The following is a 10823-nucleotide window of genomic DNA, read 5'->3' as shown; positions in this document are numbered from 1 at the left end:
GGGGGCGCCGCCGGGGGCGGCCTCCGGGGCGGCCGCGTCCGTGTCCGCCGGCGGTTTCCGCTCGGTCGCCCGGCCCGCTCCCCGACGGCTCCGCAGTGCGCGGCAGGTGAGGCGCTGTCCCCGCCCCCGGCCCCGTCTGTTCCGCGCGCGCACCGCGGAGACCCGGAGAGTCGGGCCGTCTCTGCCTGCGCGGCCCGCTGGCCCGGGGAGCTGGGGGCGCGGGGCTGGCGCGCGGCGGCGGGAGGGAGGAGGGCCGGGGCCGGGGCCGGGGCCGGGGCCGGGACCGGGACCGGGACCGGGACCGGGACCGGGACTGGGACTGGGACTGGGACTGGGGGCGGGGCGTTGGTTTGTTAAAAGCGTTCTCAGTATCTCCGCGCTGCGAGAAGCAGGCGCTGCTGCCCGAAAGGGCGAGGGCGGGCGAGGTCAGCGGCCTTCAGGTGTAGACGCTGCTTGTTCTTAATAAGAGAAAAAGGACTCTTCAGAAGGTAATTTTAAAAGGATTTCTCAGTCGAATGAGTCTTAACGCTTTTCGGAATTGTTTTGAAATTTTAGCGATTCTTGTTTGTGAGGAGACCAAAAGCTACAAGAGAAATCTAAAACCACCTTCTGCATTTACCCATTCTTGAGCTTAGTTTTCTTTGGAGCCATCAGTGACACATCTGAGATTTTGGAGCCTTTTTACTGTCTTGATTATGAAATATAGTTGTTACTGTTTCACTTTGTTGACCAAAGGTTAATACCACAGTCGCACTGGAAACCCTAAATTGGTGCATGGTTTTTTTTAAACACACCTTGACGCCAAACTTACTTTGTTAATATCGAACGGATAAAGAAAATTCGTGAGACTTGTAGCTGTTTTTTCTTTTTTTTATGCTAAATGTCCCAGAGAAATCATGTATTAGAAACTAAAAGGTGTCTCTAAGTCAGTTAGATTGACCTATGTAAAGTGTAGGTCTTAAACACACACACGTCCTTATATATTTCTACCTATAATTAAAGACTGTTCTCCCTGATCTCATTCAATTTATTGAAATGCTAATATGAAGAGCTCCTACAGTTTGCCCTTATTTTCCCCAAATGCCATGTTTTCCTGAATTGAATCCCCGAAGAAGAAACTGGAAGCTCCTAAGCAGACTGTCTGGTGGACAGCATTTGTATTTCAAAAGCTGAGTTTGTAAAGTTAAATTTTCTAATTGGTGAATTTTTGACCTTGCTAATGAGGATTCTAACTACTAACACTGGTCCTAGAGAGGGTGACTATTCATGCTGGCCTTAAATCATAGGCAGCGAGAAGTAGACTAGAACAGGAATAGAAACTGATATTAAGTTTTAAGATTATCTGCTCATTTTTTTATCTAGTAAGAGCTCTTGAAAGTTCCAACCCGCGTCAGCTGTTCGAAGTGGAGTCATTGAAAGGCTTTGTACCCACAGTTAGCCAGGGCCTTCATAGGGGCATAAGGCACCCCTGCAGGCTGGCGTGGAAATGCAGGCAGCAGTGTTTGCAGAGGGATAGGTCCCAAGGAAAGGTGACAGTAAGAGGACAAAATCAAGCAATCTCAGTCTTCTCTAGAACACTCTTCAGTTAGGGGTAATCCTTAGCTATTAGAGATTTTATTAATAATATAGGTTAAACATGACCAGCATCTTGCTTAACAGGAACTCAGTTGAAGGCCTCTCTCAGTGAAACTCCTCAGGGCAAGAAAGCTTGGTTTAGGTTGGAGCTGAGAGCTGTATAGGCAGAGCTAACTCTGTAAGGTGGGTTATTATTTCCCAATGGGTTTACAGAAAAGACCTGGTTACTACACTACTCTTGGGTTTGTATGGCATTATAAGGTAACAGACATGGTAAATAGCTAAAAGTTAAGGGTGGAATGAATGCTAAAGAGGCAGTGTGCTTTTGGAGCACAATGGTGAATTCTCACCGAAAGACTTGGGGAAGGTTACATTTGCAATGGACCTTGGCCAGAAAGTAGAATTTTTATGGGCAGAGTGGGGCATTCCTTGTGGCAGACACCAAGAGCAAAGATAAGTTTAAAATGTAATTGTGTTCAGAGATGGAAGCAAATGATATTCTGAGGCTGGAATCGGTGTAGGGGGTGGGAGGCATTCCTGGAGACAAAGGCTGTCTGGCAATAAACTCAACTATTTGATCAAAGTTCTGATTTTTTTTTTTTTTAATTAAAGCAAACATAAAAATGGAGGGAATAGTATAATGAACTTTCATATATCCAAGTAGATTTAATAGTTGGTTAAAACAGTTTCTTTTGGGGGCCATATTTTTTTGTTGTTGAAGCAGTTTAAATTCCAGACAACATAATATTTCACCTCTAGGTAGTACAGTAGGCACTACAAAAAAAAGGCTTTTTCTCGTGTGACCATAATACCGTTGTCACCTAATCAAATTGACAGTAACTGCTTAATGTTTTCTAAAACCCAGTCTACAGTCATTTCCTTGATTGCCTCAGAAATATACTTACTTTTGGTTTGTATGACTCGGAATCCAAACGGGGGCCAAACGTCTTTTCATCTACGATAGGGATTTGGCAAACTTTTTCGGAAAAGGGCCCAACATTAACTCAGGCTTTGTGGCCCTTGTGGCCTCTGTTGCAACTACTTATCTGCCTTGTACTGCAAAGATGACGGACGCTGTGTAAGTGAATTAGCATGGATATGTTCCAATAACATTTTGTTTTCAGAGTTTTTTGTTTTAAACTCCACTGGTGGGCTGGACTTACCAGAGGGCCATAGTTTCTGAAACCGTTGTCTGAAGCAGTCCGCATGGGTTTCTTTAGTGACGTATTGATGTCACTTGGTTGCCTGTAGATCCCTCACATTCTGAATTTATTCAGCTTTTTGTATAGTATGGTTTAGCTTGCTCATCTACTTATATTTTCTGTAAGCAGGAAGTTATATCTAAAGGCTTAATTAGGTTTAGGTTCACCATTTTTGGCAAATATATGTCAGGTGTGGTATGAATTTTTTTTAATTTACTGGAGCGACATTGGTTAATAAAATTATATAGATTTCAAGTGTACAATTCTATAATACATCATCTATATATTGCATCGTGTGTTCACCACCCAAAAACAAAACTTCTGTCACCATATATTTGACCCCCCCTTTTTAAAATATAAATTTATGACTTCAAAAGACTGGGGAGCCCTCATCTAGGAAGCTCATTTTTTCTAAAGTAGTCTTTGCCTGATGGCTCAGAATATAGTTTTCCCTTTCTCATCTTATTTTCCTTACTTATGGAGAGGATATAACTGCTATTTCCCAAGGAGGTTGAGAACTTTGAACTCCTCTGCTAGGTTAGTGGGAACTTTCTTCAAGGCACCCTGTGGCCTCGCAGGCTGGTGGAACACATTTTCCCATTGAATAAAAGTACCTTTCGTCCTGGGGCGCACACCTAAGGACTGAGATGCCTTCCAGCAGAGGCTGGGTGATTTGTTTTTAAGTTCCTTGACACTTAAACACTCAACTTTCTTTACTCACCTTCCTCTTCACCTCACCCCCCAGCAGGAGTGAGAACGAGATACCTGGTCCATGGGCTTCTGGTTGTGCTGTGAGGTGGGAGTACTTGTCCTGGTGTCCTTTTCAGAAGGATTCTGAAGTCAGAGGCTTTTCAGACTCTCAGACTTGCTATGGTGCTGGATTCCAGGGCTACACGGTTTTGAAGAAACAGGCTTACAGGTGAGAATTGTTTTTACCGCTGTTCTAGAATGTTTGTTCTGAATTGTAGAGCACCAGAGAAAGTATGCTGACAAGTATTGTCAGGCGGAAGTCTTATCTTTTTGTCACTTAAGAACAGTAGGTGAAACTGTTCATCCCTGTACCCATTTTTTCCATATAACATGCCATCGGTTTGTGGTCTTTTTCTTATTGATTTGTAAGAATTATTTATACGCTGAGGATGCTAATCTTTTGTCATATAGTATGTTACAACTATTTCCCCATTTTTTTTTTTTTACTTTGTTTATTCTACTTATGCTCTGCAGAAAATTTTCATTTTATATAGGGAAAAATATCAATCTCCTTTCACAATTTCCTTGCTTTGTGTTTTGCTTAGACCTGCCACTTCAGGATTATTTTTTTAGGCGAGGCAACCCTTGGTTGACCTCACAGATTGCAAGGACTTTGTCAGCTTACAGTCCTTTTTTTTTAAATTTTTTACACCTACAGCACCTAGTCTTCCTAGGTGATCTCCCATCTAAGTACTAACCAGGCCTGACCCTGCTCAGCTTTCGAGATGAGATGGGATCGGGCTTGTTCAGGGTGGCATGGCTGTAGACAAGATTATTTTTTTTAAGTTTGTGTTAACGTAGACAAATGAACGTATGATAAGAGCTAAGAACATGTGATTCTGAAACAGAATAATATTGAAGGCAGATATTTCTACCAAATAATATAATATTAAATTGATTAAATATTGGCATTAAGACAGGCCCTACGTTGATAAGTGTTGAAGTTGGAAATGGGTATTTGGGGGATTATTATATCATTATTTTTGTATATACTTGACTTCTCATAATAAGTTTAAAGAGAAGGAATAGTAGATAGGGAAATCTATATCTTCTCCATTTGTTCATATTCAGAACTGTTCACTGTCTCTGTGCTAAACAGTGGAGGTATTATGTTCATAAATGCACAAGGCCTTGGAACTTCTATTTCTCATTTAGGAGACAGATATTGCCAGGGTTAATGGGACCATCTTCTGGGTCAGACTGCCTGGCTTCAAATCCTGGCTCTGCCATTTACTAGCCAGTTGATTTTGAACTTTTTAATTTTAAAAATAGGCATAACCATCATGTCTACCTGATAGGATTGTTGGGAAGATTGAGAAAACCCATGAAAAATGCTTTACATGGTACTTGGCATTTAGTACATGCTCAATAAATGTAAACTTTAAACGAGAATCATTGCAGTCAAGCAAGGACTAAGGTGGAAAGGTGTAGGTGCTAAGAGAATGTATGGAGTAAGGATCACGACCTCACCTGGGCTGGTTAGGTAGAATCTGGAAATGTGAGATATGGAAGATCACGTCTTTTAATACAATGAATGAGCCCTTCGTTGATGAAGTAAGGGGGCAACAGAGAAAGGGCACAGGCAAAGGCTACCGACTGAGAGAAGCATGTCTGCTTTTGTATGTTTCCTAGTGCTGCCAGATCTCACTGGGCTGAAATCAAGGCATCAGAGGGGCTGTGCCCCACCTGGAAGCCCTAGAGGAGAGTCTGTTTTCTGCCCGCAATTCTTGGCTCATTGGCCTTGTCCCTCCACCTTGAAAGGTAGACACATTGCATCCCTTTGACCCTTCCACCGTGGTCACAGCTCCCTCTCTGCCCCAAGCCAGGAAACCTCCTTCGCTTTTAAGGACTCAGTTAGACTGGGCCCATTTGGATAATCCAGAATAATTACTGCATCTCAAGGCCCTTAACTTTAATCACATCTGAAAAGTCTCTTGTGCCATGCAAGGTAACATGTTCATAGGTTCTGGGGATTGGGATATGGACATCTTTTGGCGGGGGGCAGCCGAAATATAGTCACTTTGCCTAGTAATGAAATAGCTGCTGCAGGATCAGGGCAACTCCTCGGATGTTTGGGGGCAGTCAGATGCATTACTGCCAGGTGCTCATAATTCTCAGCCTGCTTCCACTGCTCTTCCATGATGAGGCAGTGACTCTGCTCTAGACTATGCTAGACTCTTGGGACCCCTCCGTCAGCACTGGTATGAGAGGCTTCTGAGTGACTTTGGCTCTACATGTGAAGTGTCACCCATTCTTCAGAGCTTGACTGATGGGCTGTCAGAAACCTTTGATTCACTCTTATGCCCCCATCCTCCCCACAGGTCACACCCACCTCTGCACTCTGATGGGCTTTTTGCTACTGCAGCTATTTTACAAACTTTTAGTTTTTTCCATTATTTTTACCTGTGTAATTGTTTTTGCACTCTAACCTTAAACACTGTTAGACTATTTTAAACAAAATTCATACTAAAATGTTTAGTATTTTCTTATCTATTAATGCCGATCAGATGAGAACTGGGCCTTCCTCATTTTGATTCCCTAGTAGCGCCTTCCATACAATTGGCAACCAGTCAGAGCTCATTTCCAGTTAGTCGGGAGTGTTTTTATAGAACTTACATTTGAGTTATGCCAGAAAAAGTTTGAGTGAGGAAGACTAAATTAGATATTTCAATACTATACTGTACTTTTGTCCATTTGTTCAAATTACAACTGCTTTTAAACTTTTTGAGCATTAATTAACCTCTTCCTGCTGTCATTTGTACTTAAGAGTATGCAGCAGATAAGTTAATGAAAATTATTAATATTTCTACATCTCATGATGGTTTTACTAATTTATGAGCATTAATGAGATTTGAAAAGCATTCTTTAAGCCATTATTTTCTAAAAGAATCACAACTGCCTACTTTGAATTAGTCTTTCTCCCATGATTTGGTTTTCTGTAAAGTTAGATGCACATTATAAAAGCCTAATGAAAATCATTAGAGGAAATTAGTATATCATATAAATGAATAAAGAACTGTTAGATGGCACACTTGGGAGTATTTATGAAAACCACGTCATCGGTTTTTTTCTCTCTCAGCATTTTATTATAAACATTTAGAGCCACACTGAAAAGTAGAGGACAGTGAAACCCTCATGTACCAACACAGCATCAACAATCCATGCACCATCCTGGCTTTGCCATGCTGCTCGCATTCGACAGTCCTCCTCTGTTTTTGAATTTTTATTTGGTGTTTCTGGAGAATTTTGAAGCAAATATCAGAAATCATACCATTCCACCTCTAAATATTTTAGTATGAATTTTGTTTTAGTTTTTACGTAACTACAATTCTATCTAACAATAAACAAAATATCCTTACTATCATCTAATACTGTATTCACATTTCCACAATTGTTGAAAAAAAGTCTTGTTTATTCATATCCGGATCAAAACAAAGCCCATTTTATTTGGTTTATATCTCTCTTAAGTGTCTTTTAATAATAAGTGATGTATGCCAGGCATTAGCTTAATTCACAGTTCTTTTATTCTTACCTTTATCTTTTATTTTTACCTCACTTTAGAGTAGTTTCATGCTCTCATTTTTTTTTATTATTTGAACTTATATAAAGTAAAATTGACCTTTTTGTTGTGTAATTATATGATTTTTAAAATTGATTCATGTAACCATCATCACAATCTTGATGCAGATCAGTTCTACCACCAAAAAAACCTGGAAAACAAAACCAAACCACCTCTCCCTCGTTCTGTCCCCTTGTAGTCAAACCCTCACCCTACCCCTAATCTCTGACAGCTCTTCACCTGGTCACCATTTTTATAAGTTTTGCCTTTTCTAGGATATCACATAAATTATATAGTATGGAACTTTTAAGACTGGCTTCTTTTCGCTCAGTGTCTTTGAGATTCATCTAAGTGTGTATCCTTGCTGAATGATGTATCACACTTTGTATATCTAGTCACTGTTGAAGGACGTTTGTATTCTTTATAGTTCTTGGTGATTACGAATAGAGCTGCTGTTAACATTTGTATATAGATTTTATTTGATCAAAAGTATTCATCTTTCTAGGGCAGATGCCCAGGAGTGGGCGGGCTGGGTCATATGGTTAAGTGTCTTTGTAACTTTTAAAAAACTGCCAAACTGTTTTCCAGAGTGGCTGTACCCCATCATCTGTATCTCTACCAGCAATGTATGAGAGTTCCAGTTGCTCCATATTTTTGTCAGTACTTGATATTGTCAGGTTTTTTTCATTTGAGCCATCCTAATAGGTAGGTCGTTTTTAAATTTAATTATCTGATTTCAGTTTTTTGAGAACTATAAAATTTGTTTTTAATAATTCTTGAATAAATTACTGAATTAAATTTATATACCTGTTATAAAAATAAATATTTGTTTTTCTGGTGATATTCTACATTTAAATATGGCAAATACTCTATATTGGAAAAAATTAAAACTAGAATATTATATAGATAGGAGATCTTAAATCTCATCAGTTGACACATCATATTTGGAAAGGGTTACAAAATAGTATCAGAATACATGATGCATTTTGCAGTAATTCATTCATTATATGCATCTTGTGCATGTCTCATTCCTGTTTTACCGTTAGTGACCAATAGTGCCATAACTGCTTTTGCCATCAACACTTGTCATTTTAAATGGACTGCTCCTGTGTGTCTGAGGCAGTAGTAAAAGCTTCCATTTGAATACCTTTTTCCATGTTAAAGCACATTGAGCTCAAAGAAGAAAACTATTTGAAATTTCTATTTGTGAAATAAAGATCATGCACCTCTCTTTGGAAGATTTAGGGATCATGGTCATGGTCACTGTTGCTTGAGGGTAGGGTGTTGACTCCTGGATTAATAACCAAAATGTCACTGCTAGTGTTGTCGTCCACAAGGTCATTGCTAAGGGAGGACCTGTCTTTAAATTCAAATCTCACCCATAAGCTGCTATGGTTTGAGCTTCCATTTGGTAGTATTACATTTAAAAACAGTGGAAATTACTGTGATCTAATTGGAAGAATGGTGTCCATATAAGTTTTACTTTGTGATTAGATCTCTCTCCTTTTATTTCTGAAAAGTCGCTGGGTGGTTAGACCTATTGAGACTTTGTAACATAGGGCATTAAAAAGAAAAACTGAGCTGACAAAGGAAGATTGAGGACGAATTGCCAGATAGGCTTGAAGTTGTAGTCTGAAGCCTCACAGGCCTGGTACTAGGAAAATTTGGTTAAAAATGTAAAGAAATGGTATGGGTTTATGTGGTTATTTTTGGTTTATGTGGTTATTTATGGGTTTATGTGGTCATTTTTGGTTTAAAACCAATATTAATTGACCCTTACATCAATTAGAATTGGAATAAATAAAAAATAGTGAAGGATTAGAAAGGACCTTAACTCCATTGGATCCAAGTTTTTGTTTTGTTTAGAAAGTTATTGTGGATGTTCTTTAAACTTTATGCTTGTGGATATTTTTAAAAAGTCTTATAAATGTCCATGTATATTTTGGGGGATTGGAGGAAGGGATGCAAGAAATGGACTGGGGCCTTAAATCTGGGGCTTTAGAATACCAGACTAATACACCTGCTGCCCCCTGGTGGCAGCGTATTAAACAGTGCAGTTCAGAGGTGAGGAATTCTAAAGAGCTAAGTCCATTGTACAAACTGTACAAAAGAATTGTAGATGGAGCCAGGAGATAGTTTTGTTTTTCCAGCTTTTCTCATAATTACTATCTGTATGACCTTAGGCAAATCATTTCATTAGGTTAAAATCCAGATTTCTCTTTCTTCAACTTTATAATTTGTAAAGTTTCTTCCAGCTTTAACATCTAATTCTCCAGTAGTAATAGCGAATATTATATAGCAGAAGAAGTTCCACTTTTCCCTTTAGCAGCTGAATCCTAAAAAAACCTCAGATTTTTATTCTAGAAAGCAAGCTCTAGAGTAATTCCTGAAGTTTGATGTGGATTCAGCTCTGGGCAGCACACGGCACAGCTCTATCTGTAGCACAGTCTATAATTGATCAGTATGATGACCCTGCCTTATTATGACAGCTTACAAGTTACATCATTTAAAAAAATAATTTTCTTATTTTTAATTATGGTTAAAAAAAACCTACAACATAAAATTTACCATCGTAACCATTTTCAGTAGTATTAAGTATATTCACATTGTCGTATAACAGATCTCCAAAACTATTTCATCTTGCAAAACTGAAACTCTTTACCCACTACTCAACAACTCCCATTTCTTAGACCAAGAGAGCTTAGACCATTTTCATTATTCTTTGCTCCACCTCTCTGAATGCTATAGCATTTTGTACTAGAGCTTTGGTCTGCTCCCAGCAAGCTCGTGGAGCGGCCCATTGCAACATTTTCTCCCATGTAGGATTTTTAGATTAACAAAGAAGTGGTGATACATCATTTGAAAAGCCATTTAAGCTTCTCTAAGAGTACCCGTGCACCTAAGAACATTTGCCTTGGGACTTCATAAATGCAGAGATGGGTAAAGGTCAAGAATACTTCCAGAGATTCATTTCAGGCCTTCAGTAACCCCCAGAAGCAGGATGTTGGCCAGTAAATATAAAAAGTGTGAGTCGCAGAAATTATAGTCGCCACCAAATATCCATTCTCTCCTTCATCTTCAATTACTGATTCTCAGTTTTATTCAGAGTGACCATGTGTCTCAAGTTATTGGTAAAAGAGAGGAAGCAGAAATGTGTGGAATTTCTGGGAAGTTTTGCAAGGGAAGGAACTTGATTCACTTGGAAGTGTAGGGCTCGTGTTTCTCACCCTGCCCTTCATCAATCCTCCTCCTTTGCATGCAGATATTATGGCTAGTGTTCTGCCATCTTCTCTAATGAGGAGACCTTGAAGAAGGAAGCCTCATGCTAGCAGTGACACAGGGGAACCTGGTGTGCTCATTTGCACAAATGATAACAAATTCTTCCCACCCTCTTATGCATGCATATGTGCGGTGTGCCTTTGTAGCTCCTCTCATAAAGAGATCAAGTCACTGTCTCCACCCCTTGAGTCTGGTGTGAGGAGCCCCAGCCTGACTGAGGTAAGTAGGCCATTCCTTGGAGGGTCATTCCTGATGTAGGGTGTCGGAGCCTAAGCAGGGAGAGGGCTTACATGCAGGGGAGATGGTGATGGCTGAGATTGGAAATTAGTTCCATATGGAAGGATTGATCAAGTAAGTAACTGTACTAAATATGTCAGGTTTCCCACTGTTTTGAGAAGGGAGTTACAAATACAGAAATGTAGAAAACTAGAATTAACCTTGTGAGGATCGAGTTAGGT

The 10823-nt window shown here is 39.8% G+C and overlaps 1 protein-coding gene and 1 pseudogene across 10 annotated transcripts in view; one reads left to right on the top strand and one right to left on the bottom strand.

Annotated features, from left to right (window-relative positions):
* GGACT (gamma-glutamylamine cyclotransferase) overlaps positions 1–10823 on the top strand; it is a 42086-nt gene continuing 31263 nt past the window's right edge. For 4 of the 10 annotated variants that reach the window (XM_039849222.1, XM_039849231.1, XM_039849227.1 and 1 more), the window contains exons 1-2: positions 1–106; positions 3523–3696. The gene's annotated coding sequence lies outside the window, so the exon portion shown is untranslated. Of the gene's footprint in view, positions 107–340; positions 489–3522; positions 3697–5159; positions 5289–10823 lie in introns of those variants that run through there. The other 6 variants (XM_039849230.1, XM_039849228.1, XM_039849225.1 and 3 more) reach the window with 5 other exon arrangements.
* Positions 4177–4295, bottom strand: LOC120592019 (uncharacterized; annotated as a pseudogene).

Source organism: Pteropus medius, unplaced genomic scaffold, assembly GCF_902729225.1.
Source record: "Pteropus medius unplaced genomic scaffold, Ma_sr-lr_union100, whole genome shotgun sequence".
NCBI classification, from domain to species: Eukaryota; Metazoa; Chordata; class Mammalia; order Chiroptera; family Pteropodidae; genus Pteropus; species Pteropus medius.
The sequence above is the reverse complement of the archived record's forward strand: the minus strand, read 5'-3'. Positions and strand labels throughout refer to the sequence as shown.